This window comes from Myxine glutinosa, chromosome 7 (assembly GCF_964187855.1).
Source record: "Myxine glutinosa chromosome 7, kmMyxGlut1.1, whole genome shotgun sequence".
NCBI lineage: Eukaryota > Metazoa > Chordata > Myxini > Myxiniformes > Myxinidae > Myxine > Myxine glutinosa.
In genome coordinates, this window is record NC_136267.1 from 40,164,358 (window position 1) to 40,180,996 (window position 16,639).

Below are 16,639 nucleotides of genomic sequence, written 5' to 3' on the forward strand. Positions count from 1 at the left end.
GACTCCTCTCTGGCCTAGTTCCCCCAGCTCTGTCTGTGCTGTGTCCCCCAAATATTCCTACAGGTCGCACAAGATCTGCCAGCAACCCTCTTCTGATGAAACTGCCAAAATCAAGACTCTCTGCTCACCTTCACTCCTTCATTCCTCTTTTCTCCCGCCTCTGGAACAAACTCCCTCACTCTCTTCAATCCCACTCCTCCCTCCAGGTCTTTAAAACAGCTGTTCACCACCATCTCTTATCCTCCCCCATCCAAAACCTTGATCTTTTCTACCCCCGTTAATTCACCCCAGATCCACCTTTTTGAAACTCCGACCTCTTTCCTGGAGGTCCGAGCAGTATCCATGTGTTTTATACCTCCCCCCCCCCCCCCCCCATTCCCCCTCCCCCAAGCCCTCTCCCTCCCACAGATCTCCCGATGTCCCTGCTCTCAAATGTTGTACTTGTGTGCTTCCCTCTCTCTCTCTCCCCATCTTGTCTCCTGTTCCTGTTCCCTTTATCTTATGTTTTATGTGTCAGTTTGTGATTAATGTTACCTCTTACACGAGCCTCGATCTTGTATGCAAAAAAAACAAAAAAAACAAAACTAATGTGCAGAGGTGATTCCTCAGGTCGGAGGTAAAAAAAAAAAAAAAAAAAGGAACAAAATAATAATGAAGGCATGCCACAAGCCGGGACTTCTGGAGTTTAACCAGGAAGAACACTTGGAGGAGGAGCTGGGAAGGGTCGGAGATCTGAGGGCGCAGGAAGAGCAAGATCAAAAGAGTGGCGGTAGAAAGCAGAGGCCACAAACCTTTCTGCGATCAAAAAGCAAAGCGCCGGCTGGCATTATACCTATGCTGTGCTTCTTTGTCGACGATTTAATAACTTTACAATAAACTGCAGATATTCTAATGGGCTGAAGTTGTCTGACAAGTCTTATTGCAATGAAGCAGAAAGCCATCATGCAAAATTCAGGATAGTGGCTGGCTGTATGGCCTTGGGTGCAGCCCTCCGTCATCTTGTAATGACGAATGCTGCTGCCTGAGGTGTGCTGACGAGTGGCCAAGCTCTAATTAAGCTTTCATTGAGCTGCAGTGCATCATTCCCTCAAGGTAAGAACCAATGGAAACCATCAACAGATTCGATTTTTAAAAATGAAAATAAGAAGGGACATGTTTTTCCAAAGCCAAAACTGCTTCCTTTCATGCATCAGGAACACAATAAAAACGAGAACGGCACTCAGTAGAGAGCATACCTCCGCCTGGTTAGCCATATCACTCAATGGTGAAGAAACACTTTCAAAATTCTACTAGCCGAATCCGGATCTTCACCAAAATTGAATCGATTCTTCCTCGTCGCTCACACAACTTGTCCAACAAGTTTCGTCCAAATTTGTCTACAACTTTTTGAGATATCCTGCTATATATCGTTTTTGGCCCGATTTTCCCAATGGTGAAGAATCACTTTAAAAATTATACTAGCCGGATCCGAATCCGAATCTTCACAAAAATCTAATAATTTCGTCGTCACATACGCTACATCTCTGCCAAATTTCGTCCGAATCCGTCCACAACTTTTGGAGATATTTTGTTCACAAACAGACAGACAGGGGTGAAAACATAACCTACATCCACCTTTGGAGGTAACAAAACGAGAGTGAAGTCTATGGAGCGCCATCGCAAATCGCTACGCTTCCCACCTGAAGAAACATTGAAAGATGGCAAGAAGTTCCACCAGGAAACACCCAATATTACATTTTGAGTTCAAAATGTTTTCCCCGATTTGATCCCGAGTCCCACACCCGCTGGGGCATGAACCGGTGGTCAAATCGAAAATATTATTGCACATTTCATGCGCCTCCCCACCCCCAATGTTTATTGCAAATACAAAGTTTCATTCTAAAAGGTTTTAAAACGCGCCCATAATTGCATTTTTTGTTTTTTGACCCCGGCTCATTGCATAGGGCCAAAAATAATACCAGTCTCCTCACTCGGTGCATCCATCCTCCTTCTATCCACCCTTTTCGCTCCTGCAATCCTCCTGACCCAGTTGTTCTCACAGACCTGCAACTTCTGTTTTCTCTCTGTCAGTGCTACCGCTTCCAGACTGTAAAGGTAGGCTGGCATTGCACATGACGAGAACCTTCCATTTCAATTCCCTTGATATCTTCCAGTTGTCTTTCAATCCTGACAAATCTCACACTCTTACGATGTCTTTCCGAAAAGACCGACTGGACAACCCTCCCATACACTTTCTGAATAATCCTCTCCAAGACGTTCTGTCACTCAAGCTTTTGGGTCTCACTATCTGCCATGATCTTTCCTGGGAAAACCACATTTCAAATCTGGCCTCCAAAGCCAGTCGCCGACTGGGCATCCTCCATCGTGCGAAGTCCTTCCTTGGCACACGTGAGCTCCTCACCACGTACAAGGCTTTCATCCACAGCTCAATGGAATACTGCTCTCCCCTCTGGGCTGGTGCTCCTGCCTCACACCTAGCTCGTCTTCACGCTGTTGAAACCAAAGCGTTCAGAATCATTGGAATCTCCCGCGATGAAGCTAACTCCAAGGGCCTTTCACTCACTCACCGCAGGCAGGTTGGTGGTCTTTCCGTCTTCTACCGACTCCTCTCTGGCCTTGCCCCCCCAGCTCTCTCTGGGCTCTGTCCCCCAAATATTCCTACAGGTCGCACAAGATCTGCCTGCAACCCTCTTATGGTTAAACTGCCAAAATCAAGACTCTCTGCTCACCTTCACTCCTTCATTCCTCTTTTCTCCCAGCTCTGGAACAAACTCCCTCACTCTCTTCAATCTCCTCCCTCCAGGTCTTTAAAACAGCTGTTCACCACCATCTCTTATCTTCCCCCATCCAAAACCTTGATCTTTTCTACCCCCGCTAATTTCACCCCAAATCCACTTTTTTGAAATACCAACTTCTGTCCTGGAAGTCCTTGGTGTCCTTGTGTTTTATACTTCTCCCACCCCCACCCCCTTCCCACGCCTCCTCCCCCCAAGCCCTCTCCCTCCCACACATCTCCCTGCTCTCAAATGTTGTGTTTGTGTGCTTCCCCTTCTCTCCCCATCTTGTCTTCCGCTCCCTCTTTTTATATATTTTGTTTGTCTGTTTGATTTGTTTGTGAAAGAAATGTTAGCTCTTTCACGAGCCTCGATTCAGTATACAAAAAAAAAAGAAAAAAGTTTTGTCTGCCATTAATCCCTCCACCGCTTTGCACGCATTCACATCCAACTGAATCCTCTTCCTCACCTCTGCCTCTGACTTACCATCCTCGGTCACTGTTCCCCCTCGAGATACTCAAACCCATTTCCCTGTCAAATCTCCTTCATACACAAGTCCAGTGTCGGAGAGGTGACCTGTCCAAAATTGTAACCCTATGCCAAGAAACTGCTTTGGCAGAACAGACTGTGTATAGCACGGTGCATGATGACACACTCATGGGAATACAACACATAATTCATAAGCATTGCAAACAAGATGCATTCAGAATGTACACACTGCACAAACGTACATAAACTAGAGCAAACATTAATGGAAGTCCTTTTCCCAAAAACATTTTGCAACAGAGACTCTTTTCATAACCTTTATGAACTGGTAATGAGCCCCCGCACTCCCCACAAACGCTCTCTCTTGGCATGCAATCTGTAACCATTCATACTCTTTGGACTTGAATGCAAATGTTCCATCCAGAAGCAATAAACGTGAAGCAACGTGTGTAGTCACACCGTCGAAGTAATTTCCCACCATGCAATGGTACTTTCCACACTCAGAAGCACACAGATCGTCAACTCCAGCAACAAGTGTGTATCTGCACATGTCCATCTGTGTCTGAAAAATCTCAAGGGTGCTGTAACATAATAAATCTCTTAAGGATGTCCCCACCAACTGAAAAAGGCACTTTAAAACCACAAACTTATGACGTCACAATTGTACAATGAACCACAGGTGAGTATGTTGTCTCTGGAGTGAGGGACCCTTGAGATCTATCTCTCTGTTTTATTACCTCCGCCACCAAAGGTGGATGGAGGTTATGTTTTCATTCGTCTGTCTGTCAACAAAATATCTCAAAAGGTTGTGGACGGATTCGGACGAAATTTGGCAGAGATGTAGTAGCGTATGTGACAAGGACGAAATCATTAGATTTTGGTGAAGATCTGAATTCGGATCCGGCTAGTAGAATTATTTAAAGTGATTCTTCACCATTGAGAGATGGGGCCAAAAACGATACATAACAGGATATCTCAAAAAGTTGTGGATGGATTCGGACGAAACTTGGTGGACCGGTTGGGTGTGTGACAAGGAAGAATCGATTTTGGTGAAGATCCGGATCCGGATCCAGCTCGTATAATTTTTTTCACCATTGAGTGATATGGAGACACCAACTCCTTACTGGATGACCTTTGGCTCCCATCAGGAGCTCATCCGCCCTTTGTCAGGTGTAGTTTTTTGTCTCGACAGGGTGTTTCAGTCACCCTCCCCACTAGCAAATTAGTGAGGGGTGTCGGTTAAGTCGCCGCCAACCCGACCATGTGGAAGGTAGCACTGGGTTACATGCTATACCAGTGGCAGTTCCAAAAGACCGACCTGACCTAAAAGCCACGATGTCCTTTTGAATAAAACTCAAGTTTTAAGCTCCAAAGATTTCTCAGGGGAGACCGATGTCTGACCTATTCTGATACCAGATTCTACAAACATAAACAGGGAACTAAATGACAAGAAAATGGTGAGAGTGAAGTTAACCTATTGTGGGTTTGGAGTCGACAATAGTGCCAACAGGTTGTTAATTCGAATTAAACGTATTCCCTCGTTGCCCTGCGCTTGCGAAGCGAAAAGCGCGGTTAAGCATTCATTTGCGTACGTATGCCGTGTGCCGTACGTGTCTGCATTTAAAAAATTCATTTTCTCTGCAATTCTTGGTCCGATTGACATGAAATTTTCACCATAGGAAAGCCTCCTCCTGTAGAATATTTTAATGATTATGACGTCATAGGTCACATGGTACAGGTGCCATCTTGGAAAAACTTCGCACCTCTATATCTCTGAAACCACTTCATGGAAAAAAATTGAAACCTGGCTCATTGTCAACTACTCCCCATGGGGAATAAGATATGTTAATTATGATGTAATCGGTGCCTTCGTTATGATGTCATAATTCGAAAAATACAATACTTATCCATCCGATCATTATTAAATTTTTTCCAGCAACTGTTTGTCTGATGGACATGAAATTTTCACCATAGGAGTGCCTCCTCCTTTAGAATATTTTAATGATAATCATGACGTCATAGGTCATGTGTTGCTTGCACCATCTTGGAAAAACCAAAAAATGTTGCACCTCTATATCTCCAAAACCGCTGCATGGAAAAAATTTAAACATGGCTCATTGTAAAAAACTCCATATGGGGAATAGGTGTTAACGATGACGTTATTGGTGCCATAATTATGACGTCATAATTCGACAGGGACAATGCTTAGTCTGATAAGTTTGAAATTTATTGAGCATGATCTGTGCAACAATTATATTAGAGAATATAAATTTATGATGTCATCGCTCACGTGGTCTGGCAGTCGTATTGGATCATAGAAAAAAAAAGTTCAAAAACAGAAGAGTTGGCTCGCAACAATTGACTGCGCAGGGTAAGTATTCTATGAATACGATCTAGTTAAATATGCATTGAAAGTTATTTATGATAACGTAGAATTTGAAAATTGGGCTGACAGAATGGTCGAGACTCGAGAGGCATGCACGCACCTCGAAGAGGTCTAGCCTTGGTTTCAATCCAGACGGAGCTATACACTGTCACCTCGGTGTTTCACAGACAGGGTGATTCATCATCTCTCAGGTGGATGTTAAACTGGGCATCCGATTTTCCAGCATTAGTCGTGGACGTTAAAGATGCTGTAGTGTCCTTCACAAAGAATAGGCGAGCTATCGCCAGCACCCTGAGCAAATTAAATAATTCCTGCTCTAACCTTTGTCGAATGTCAGGCCTGGCTAGCGGGTTCGTGAAATAATTGGGCCAAGAGTTAGGACTTACCCAAGTATGTTACTGGATTTTACGGTTATGGCCAAAAAGTAATGTGTATACTGTATAGTCTTCGTTCCAACCCCTTTCCAGATTTTGTTAAGCTGGCATCAAGCATGTATTCATCCTCAGGTAAACCAGAAAAACAATCTGGGAAACTCTGACCTGCCTCCTTCAAAGTCCTCAGATCGTCTTTGGAGTTTGCTCTCGAGTCCTCTTGTCCCTCACCTCAAATGCTTAAGACAAGGCAGAATGACGTCACTTGGTGTTTGCCTCCAAACCAGAGAAGATGGAGACAATGCAAGCCAGCCTTGAGACAGCCCAGATGGTATTGGTGCCTGTGTTCCGACATACTGCTCTGCTTCTCCCACTTATCTTCTGTCTACTCTTTGGTATTTCCTTTGCATTAAGGTGCATCCTATCGACTTGGAAGACAGCAAACATCACTCCAATAAACAAGGAGGGTGCAAAAACAGATCGATTAATAGGAAGTTAACCAACAAGAAAGCAAAATCATGGTATTGGTCAACGCAGCTGCCGTCACGTTCTTCTTTTTCTCAAATGGCCTGATCCCTTGTCGTCGATTTGTATTCCGTGGAATAGTGACAGTGAGGATGCAACAAGCAACGGAAGGCTGCAAGTTCTTGTTTGGCAATTGTGTCTGTATCTGTCCCCTTTACAATAAGTTTGACAATCAAAGGATAGTTTAGGGTGAACATGGGTGTAAGTGTTTAGGCTCCCCTGTAATGCAATGTGATGCATAGAGTTTTCCACACAGGAAAAGGTCATTCAGCCCACCACACTCATGGCACATCCCTTTCTATGATTTATAATAAACCAAATAAATCAATCTTCATCAGCCTTGTTTTTTCCCCAAATTATATGTAACTAGTGGGGTCACCCGTGGGAATCCCACGGGCATGGAGAATGGTGCAGTCGTTGTGATCGGTGCACCCGTTTTTGCGATACCCGGGACAATAACGTGAGGCGGGAGTCCAAACCTGAAAATGCAGGAGACCAAAGCTGAAATTGGAAAAACAATATAGCCTATTTTACTCCAGGGGGTCCCAGGATTACCCACCCAAAATATCGTTGCGATCGGTTCAGCCGTTTTTGTGGTACCTGGGAACGGATGGACGGACAGACACACAGACGAATTATAGTAAGATTAACAAGAATAACCACACAGTGGTTACCACCTGCGACAAAATCCGGTAACGGACCAATTGGGAAACGTGCATTTAATGCACTATTAAATAATTTGTGGAATGCAACGCTTCATTACGTAACGTAACGCTAGATTACCATGTGTTCTGACAGGCTTGATTAAACCTTACTTATTGGGGGGGCCTTGCAGTGGCATTACTTTGATTTTCATGTAATAATATGTAAATTTGCTTGAGCTCGGGTTGATCGAGGGTTTTCCGGAACCAGATGCAACTAGAAGCAAGACGAGCGGGTTTGGTTGGTTCGACTCGGGTTCAAGGATCGACTCGGATTCCGAACGCCTCGGATGCCGTTTCCTTCCACGCTAAAGTCCATAATCATCAATAACACTCGACCCATACAAGCCCAATGGTTTTAGTAATTTCCGTAACGTAACGCTCGATTACTATCCGTTCTGATGGGCTTAATTTAACATTACTATTTTTCGATGTACGATTCGATTTTTCGGGGTTCCTCTGTCACTGGAACTCGACACAAACAAAGCCAAGGTAAATCTGAGCAGTGTATAATCAGCAGAGGCTTAAAGGCCTAATGTCAGGTCTACCAGAAAACCAAGATGGTGGCCATATCATTTCTTCTCAGCGCTATGGTGGGCGGAGCCAAGCAACAGATGTGGGTATGGTCCGGCAGCTGTCCGACCAATGGGCGCACATTTCAAAAATCTACCCCCAACAACAGCAACGTGAAGCTCGTGTATACCTGCGACATGTCATAGGTAAAAATAGAATGAGAGCGAAGTTTATGGTGCGTCATTGGGATGGACTCCATATTGGGATGGACTAATAGATAAGCATGGAATATGTAACGATTTTTTTGACCCCCGGCTCATGCCCCAGGTTGTGGGAATTTCGGGTCACAGGGGTCAAAACGGGAGAAAAAACTCAAAATTTGATATTAGGCCATTCCAGGTTGAACTTTTTGCCATCTTTCAGCTTTGCTTTAGGTGGGAAGCATGGGGATTTGCCATGGCACGCCATCAACTTTGCTCTAGTGTGGTATCAAAATTACAAATAGGTTCAATGCATACTGTTGCAATCTGGGCCTCCCAGAGTGACTATCCCGAAGGAATTTTGTGCCACAGTCCAGACAAAAGACGAGTATTTTATAATCTCCTCGTACTTATGCACAATGCAAATCCTATAAAGTAGAATCTATATGTCTACATACTACATATAAAGTCGCTTTTACAATCAGAATGATTTTCATGTATAGTTCGTGAAATTATGTGGTATAATACCTTTTAGCAGTTAGGGTGCCAGCTTGGGCTCCCAGGATCCTGGGTTCGAATCTCGGTTGATTGCTGAATTAATGCCAGGGGGGTTGACTCACCCTGTCATCCTTCCGAGGTCGGCGAGTTGAGTACCAGTTCACTGGTAATTCCCTGTGTCACAAGAGGCGACTAATAGGGTTGGGGGCAGGAAGAGCATCCGGCCATAAAACATTGCTTCAAAAAGGGGACCACGGTGCCCGAAAAAGGCCAACTCCTGCTCTGCGAGGGAAAAAAATGGCCTCCAAAGGTGGTTCTTCTATTACCTTTGTAAAATGTCACCAAGTATGGAAATATGACACTGTAGCGGCTACCGCTGGGTTTACACAATCGCCTTGCACCTACCAAGGACGCGGAGCGATCACCATGCCGGGCTCGTCCAGGACGCCCGGGCAGGCCCGCGCTCAACCTGCCAGGCCGCGTCCGGGACGCCCGGGCATGCCCGCCCTCAACTTGCCAGGACGCCCGGGCATGCCCGGGCATGCCCGCCCTCGACTTGCCAGGCCGCGGCCAGGACGCCCGGCCACGCCCCCTCTCGCCTTTCCCGGGCAAACGCTCCGGGATAATGTGTGTATATATATATTGCTGCCCGATAAACGGGCTTTTCAGAGTACCCGAGTTGTTTTGTGACAATAAAGAAACTCGGACGAATTCCAGCTTTTTGTCGCGTCCATTCTTCCGATTACGTGGGAGCACAGCTCCTTCAACACCAATGGGCTGCACAGGGTAAGTAACCATAATGCTATATTTCCTCCCATTTCACCTTTCCTGGTCATTCATTCCCTTGCTTGTTTCCCCACTGTCTGTGCATTGCCAATTTCACATCACTTGCATCACTCTTCCACAAGTTTTGAATTGCAAGGAAAAACCAAAGAAACCTCTACTTCCTTTTAATCGACGTCAAATGCCAAGCTGCAGGCAGGGCGAACATTTGAACATGCAATTGCATATCTGCTTTCTATTGGTTGGTTCCAACTCGCCGTTGATCGAACCGGCTTCCCGAACATGTCGAGGGGGGGTGGGGGGGGAGGGGCAGGGCGAGGGGGTTTTAACATCCACCTGAGGATGTATACCCACGTCACCTTCCCAACAGTCAAACATGGAGAAGGTTCAGTGATGTTTTGGGTTTGCTGTGCTGGCTCTTGCACTGGGTGTCTTGTATGTGTGCATGGCATTATGAAATCAGGAGATTACCAAGGCATTGTGGAGCTCAATGTTCAACCCAGTGTCAGGAAGCTGGGTCTCCGAAGGTCATGGGTCTTGCAGCAGGACAATGACCACAAACACACTTCAAAAAGCACCCAGGAATGGTTCAAGACAAAACACTGGGCTGTTCTGAAGTGGCCAGCAATGAGTCCAGATCTAAATCCCATTGAACACCTGTGGGGAGATCTGAAAACAGCAGTTGGGAGAAGGCACCCTTCAAATGTGGGTGAACTGGAGCAGTTTGTACAAGAAGAGTGGGCCAAACTGCCAGTAGAGAGGTGTAGGAAGCTCAATCATGGCTACAGGAAGAGCTTGACTGCAGTTATTTTGTCCAAAGGCTGTGCTACCAAATATTAAGTCAAGGGTGTCAATAATTTTGTCAATGCTATTTCTTTTTATTTTCTGATTTTAAAGAATATATTGTTGTGGTTTTGAGAACCCACACTTGTAAATATGACATTATTAAAGGGTTAAAGGTTGCACCCCATAGTTAGGCCACAAGCAACACGTAGGTCACCATAGGACTTCAGTTATTTCATTAGTATGTGTATAGATAAGGCTATGTTTCCAACAGTTGAATCTGCGTTGTGTCAATCAAATAAGGAGTAGGTCCCCATCCATTCATTTTGCCAGCCTCCCTCTCCAAGCGACGCCATTAAGCGCTAGCCATCGCCCTCGCCCTTTAGGGCCAGCGGCGTGTGCAACCTCGCTGGGCTTCCGCCCAAACCAGCAGCCTTCGCTGCCCTTGAGCTTGAGCTCGCCCAAACGCCGCCATAAGCCATGAGGTGAGGCCCGGAAAAAGGGGGCGGAACGCCAGGAAGAAGGTGTGGCCACGTCAACCCACCATCAGGGCGTGGCCGGTAAGTGATGACCAGCCAACCAGGGCTGAGGTAAGATCGCCTGATAGGCGTGGCTTTTGGGCTCGCGGAGCGATCGCTGCTCGAGTTATAAAAGCGCGAACGCAAAGCCCTTTGGAGGACTGTCCAGGACTGCAAGGAAGCGCGCCGATTGTGACAGAACTTACCCGGAGAACTCGCGAGTATAAGGACTGGTTGGAAATGCGCATTGAGAAGGACTTATGAGAAGCATTGGTGTTGAAAGAGCTTGTTGGAAGCGGGCTTGTGAAAGGACTCTCGTTGGAACCTTGTGCTAAAGCAGCAGGACATTGGAGAGAGGGGGCCTTTGGCATGTGTGCACTTATTACATACGCCGCTAGGACACCAGCCTTCCCCCCATTATATAATTGTCCATTCGCGTTCCACTACACGCGGAGCTGCCTGCCGGGTTTCGTCCGCTGGACCGGAGCCGGGCTGGAGCCTGGACGCGCTGGTGACCATCAACCATCTACAATCCCCGTGTGAGTGTGTATGTGAGACAGGCCCGTTTGTCCTGGGGTATTAAGAATAAGACTGTTTAAGGCTGCTCTGTGTGCTTCTTCTTCATCTTTCTATCCTGTACATTTCTTTCGTTTCCTCTTCTTCTTTCTTGTAAATTGTTAATAAATTGCTTTGTTCTTCCTATTTTCTGGGTTTCCTCTCCATCCAATCGCATCAGTCTTTTCTCCATTGGGTAAACGTGGAGCGATCGGAACCACCATAATCCGGTTTAGTCCTTGCTAACGGCCCAAATCGCGGCTCGCTTCGCTCGGCGTGTCCACTAACGCCGTAGTTCAGGCGGGAGTTATTTCCCTGCTTCACGGTCGGTGTTAGTAATTAGGTATTAGGACTAAGTTGACCAATAACCCTCCCTAATACCGACCGGAAGGAGCGTATAACTTCCAGGACTCACGTCGGCCAGATAAAAGGACAAGGGGATTAACCCCCCTTGATAAGGGGAGAGCCGACGTTTGAGATCCGCAAAAATATTACATTCTAAATCAAAAACAAAGGTTCTGTAATATTAACAGTGAAATAAAGAATTGTGGAGACTAAATACTTTTGTCAATTTCAACTTATTTTTAGAGAAAATGGTGAGTTATTTGAAAAAAGTGCAAGGGTGCCAATATTTTTGGCCACGACGGCACATCGTAATTCTGAAAAACCCTGAACATTAATTGGTGACTTTCAATCAAGAACCAATATTTTAACTGACTATATGGACATTGAAGAATCTGATGCTATTGTTGTTGGTATTGACGATGTTAACAATGACAACTAATCGTAAACAAAATATTGAACTGCTTGGGATCCTGAATGACAGATTTAATCTTGATACTGTGATCCATAATAATAAAAGGCAGTGTGTGTCTCCTCCATAACTCCAAAAGCATGAAACATAACGGCCCCAAACTTTGCATGCATACTTATCGACCACCAAGTGATTGCATGAATGAAAACTGGATGTTTGAAGCTCAGGAATCGTTCCCAGCAACTGGTCCATTGGTTATAACTAGCGTGACTCGGCGTGCTCCGCGTGACTCACCACACGTCGTTTTCAGAGGGTTAGGCATGTTTGATCATTTCGGTGTCTTTTGGGTCTTCATGATGTTTTGGGTCTTCAGGGCCATTTGGGTCTTCAGGGTCTTTGGGTTGTTTTGGGTCTTCGTGGTCTTTTGCGTCTTTAAAAGGGTATTTTGTTTCCTCTGGGTCTTTAAGAGTCTTTGGGGTATTTTGGTTATTCGGGGTATTTAAGGGTCTTTGGGGTCTTCAGGGTGTTTTGGGTCTTTTGGATCTTCTGAGTCTTCTTGGCCATTTGGGTCTTCAGGGTCTTTCTGAGCCTCAGGGCCTTCAAGGGTATTTTGAGTCTTTGGGGTGTTTTGGGTCTTCAGGGGTCTTGGTGGTATTAAGGGTCTTTGGGGAATTGAAGGGTAGTCAAAGGTCTGAGGGGTCTCAGTCTTCACGAGCCTCGATTCAGTATACAAAAAAAAAACAAAAAAAAAAAAAACGTAATTAAGAGGATTAATAATTTTCTTTGAAGAAGAAGAAGACGTTTTGGTTGCATGCATAACCATATACGTTTGCTCTATTATAATAAGATAATACCATTGCATAAAGATAAAGCATCTGTTGATGATCCAGAAAATTACCCAGGCATAACTCCTTATTTTATTTTTATTTTTTTCTTTATTTATTTTTGTACACAAAATCGAGGCTTGTTTTTTTTTTTTAAACACAAAAAATATAAGCGGACACATAAAACACAAAATAAAAGGAGCAGGAAACAAGAGGGGGAGAGAGAGGGAAGCACACAAGCACGTGTGCTTGTGGGGTGGTCATGGGAAGGGGGAAGGCTGGGGAGAGGGGGGCAGGGGTACACAGCAGAAAACAAATAGACACTATGAGGAATTTCAGGAATGAAGTCGGTGATTGAAAGAGGTGGATATGGGGTGTATTAACGGGGGTAGAACAGATCAAGGATCGGAATCTGAGCTCGCAATGCACCATTTATCGATGTACTATCGCCGGCAGGATCACGGCGAGTTCACAATGTGACGACACTGGCAAACTCGAAAATCGACAGTCTGGGGTTGTTGTTTTTTTTCCGGCACTTTGTGATTGCCAAAAAAAAAAAAAAAAAATTCAGGTGGAGTGGGGAGGGGGCAGATGGGTTGGGGTCGTATGTATTGTTAGCTACGGTGACTGTTGATAGGGGTTTGTGAGGGGCGGTGGAGTGGGGTGAGGGGTGGTGGAGTGGGGTGAGGGGTGGTCATGGGTATTGTTAGCAAGGGCGATGGTTGATGAGGGGATTGTGAGGGGATGAGGGAGGAGCGGTAAGGTGGTCATTGGTATTGTTAGCTAGGGAGATGGTTGAAAAGGGATTGTGGGGGAAGGTTGAGTGGGGGAGGGGTGTGGGGCTGTTATGGGTATTGCTAGGTAGGGTGATGCTTGATGGGGGATTGTGAGGGGATGCTGGAGGGGAGGGGAAAGAAGGGGGTGTGGGTATTGTTAGCTAGGGTGATGTTTGTTTTTTTTCTGGAAAATTGATATGCCTCAAAAACCAAGGATACCCATGTTGAACAGAAATCAGCAAGAGCAATATTACCAAAGGAAACAAACATTCTGAGTATTGCGCTGCAATACATGTCCCCTACCAAAGTTAAAAGTGCCATAACTTTGTCAAAAATGATCGAATATGCAAATTTATGCACGGTTGATGCTGGTTTTCAAACTTGATCTGAGGTATGCTGAGACACGTGTGTCACGCCTCGCCTCGTTGATAAGCCCCCCAAGGTCGCTCCGTGGAGCGGCCTGCACGTATTGCACTATGTGAATTATATAAATTATTACCAACTCACGGTCTGAGGTACTAGCGATTCAAGAGATATCCATTTTTTCAAAATATTTTCGTTTAAATAACGATATCTGCAAAACCACGTGCCCTATCGCAAATTCCAAAAGGAAATTTTAGTAGAATGACATGCTGAACAGATTTGTGAAGTTTCCCCTCGATTGGATCAAAAATGAGGGAGGAGCTCGGTTTTAAAGGTTCATGCTTAAAAACGTCATAACTCTGAAACCATCAGTAATTTATTATATTTTCCGGTTCACGATCAATGATCGATGTGTTTATATATGTTGCTCGGCTTGGCTCCGCCCCTCCCGAAAGCGCGCGCTGTGTCGCGCTGTTGACGTTCGCGAGACGAGGCTGTGGGCATGCGGTGCGGCTTGAGGAGAACTCGAGAATAAACAAGAGATATCCATTTAAAAAAATATTTTCGTTTAATTAACGATATCTGCCAAACCACGTGCCTATCGCAAATTCCAAAAGGACATTTTAGTGCTGAACAGATCTGTGAAGTTTCCCCTCGATTGGATCAAAAATGAGGGAGGAGCTCGGTTTTAAAGGTTCATGCTTAAAAACGTCATAACTCTGAAACCATGTGACACATGACATCATGCTCGTTGACTTTTTTGTTCGTCATGGGTATGCGAATTTGCCTGCAAAGTTTGGCCTCGATCTGTTCAGCCGTTGCAGAGAAAAAGGGGTTTTCGTGTTTTCACTAAACACAATATGGCGCCCGAACCACGTGACCTGTGACGTCATAATTACCATTAAAATATTCTACAGACCGAGTCCATCATATGGTGAAAATTTGATCTCAATTGGTCCAATTATTGCAGAGGATATTGGTTTTTAAAGGAAATTAAAACTTAAAATGGCATTGAGTTAAGGATCATCAGAATTATCAAAGTTCAAAGTGCCATAACTTTGTTTAAAAATGATCGAAACGTCTTGAAGTTCGAACTTGATCTGTAACTTATCATGAGGGAACGATGTGCCAAGTTTGAAATCATTAGCATTAAGCGTTTAGAAAAAAAGTCCGGAAAACTGTTCTTTGCGTGACGGACTGACAGACTGACGGACCGACAGACTAACGGACGGCGTGCAAACCTATAGTCCCCTCCGGTGTACACCGGTAGGGGACTAATAAGCAAGAAATCCAAGTCAAAGTATTTGTGTGAGCAGAAAATATCCGATGGCAGAAAAATGTGTTGCACGCTTGGAACAAGATCGCCCGTAGGGCGGGTACTCTGCTCGTATAATGTATATATAATTTGGTGTTCCAACCTAATGAGCGAACGCCGTGACGTCACCACCACGTACGTTCGCCATGTCTGCGAAGCTCCAGAAGAAGCCATCCAGCAGCACTAACTTACATCATAAAGATGTTAATTCAGATACTGTCACAAGCGCATGAAAAACTCACAGTTGCCGACCTGGTTTCACCCTTATTGGGGCATCATCAGGGCAATGCAGTGAGCTTTCTACACACAAATATATACAGTACATACATACATATACACATACATACATACATACATACATACACAACAAACAACAACAGGCATTTTGAGGCCATTTTCCCTGCTAGAGCGGGGGTTAGTCTTGCGGTCCCCATGACAATCTTCTCCATTTTGCCCTATTTTCTGCATCTCTCCTTGTTAACCCCCTTGCCCGCATTTCTTCTTCCACCATCTTTAGCCAAGTCTTTCTCGGTCTTCCCCATCCTCTACTTCCTTCTACATTCATTTCCATCACTCTTCTCAACCAGTCACTTTCATCCTTCAACACATGACCAAACCATCTCAACCTGTTCCTCTTCACAGCATCAATCACAGGCTCTATTCCCGTCATCTTTCGCAATTCATCATTTGTCTTCCTCTCTCTCAACGATACTCCACACATCCACCGAACCATTCGCATTTCCACCCTTCGTTGCTGCTCGACGTTCATTACCCATGTCTCGCTCCCATAAATCATAACACTTCTCACACATGCAGCATACGCCTTTCCCTTCAGCTTCAACGACACTCCCCTCCTCGTCAGCACGCCACTCAGTTCCCGAAACTTCTTCCATGCACATCTCACTCGAGCAACCGTTGCCGAGTCTGATCCACCTTCTCCATTCAGCATGTCTCCGAGGTAGCAAAATGTTTTCACACCTTCCAGCTTCACGCCGTCTCCAGGATCCAACTCAACATTTCCTCCATCTGCAGCTCCCTCTGTGCACACCTTACACTTAAACAGAGGGAGCTGCAGATGGAGGAAATGTTGAGTTGGATCTTGGAGACGGCGTGAAGCTGGAAGGTGTGAAACATATATACATACATATATATACACATATATACATATACATATATATGTACATGTAATATATGTATGGTACATGTAATATATGTATGTACATGTAATATATGTATGTACATGTAATATATGTATGTGTACATATGTATATATGTATGTACATGTAATATACATATATACATATATAATTATATACACATACATATATTACATGTACATATATTACATGTACATACATCCTGCATCCATCTACATCTACATATATCCAGACTTATGGAACACCCTGTATTATGATAATGCCTCAACAACTTTTACATACATTACATGATACAATAAACAAAGAGACTACGTTATCCATACAACAATGAAAATAAATACAACTACAATGTATCCC

General features: G+C 44.8%; 1 protein-coding gene across 1 annotated transcript in view; it reads right to left on the reverse strand.

Moving 5' to 3' along the window:
* Positions 1–16,639, reverse strand: part of LOC137431153 (beta-1,3-galactosyl-O-glycosyl-glycoprotein beta-1,6-N-acetylglucosaminyltransferase) — a 28,836-nt gene that overhangs the window by 11,610 nt on the left and 587 nt on the right. The window lies entirely within an intron of this gene.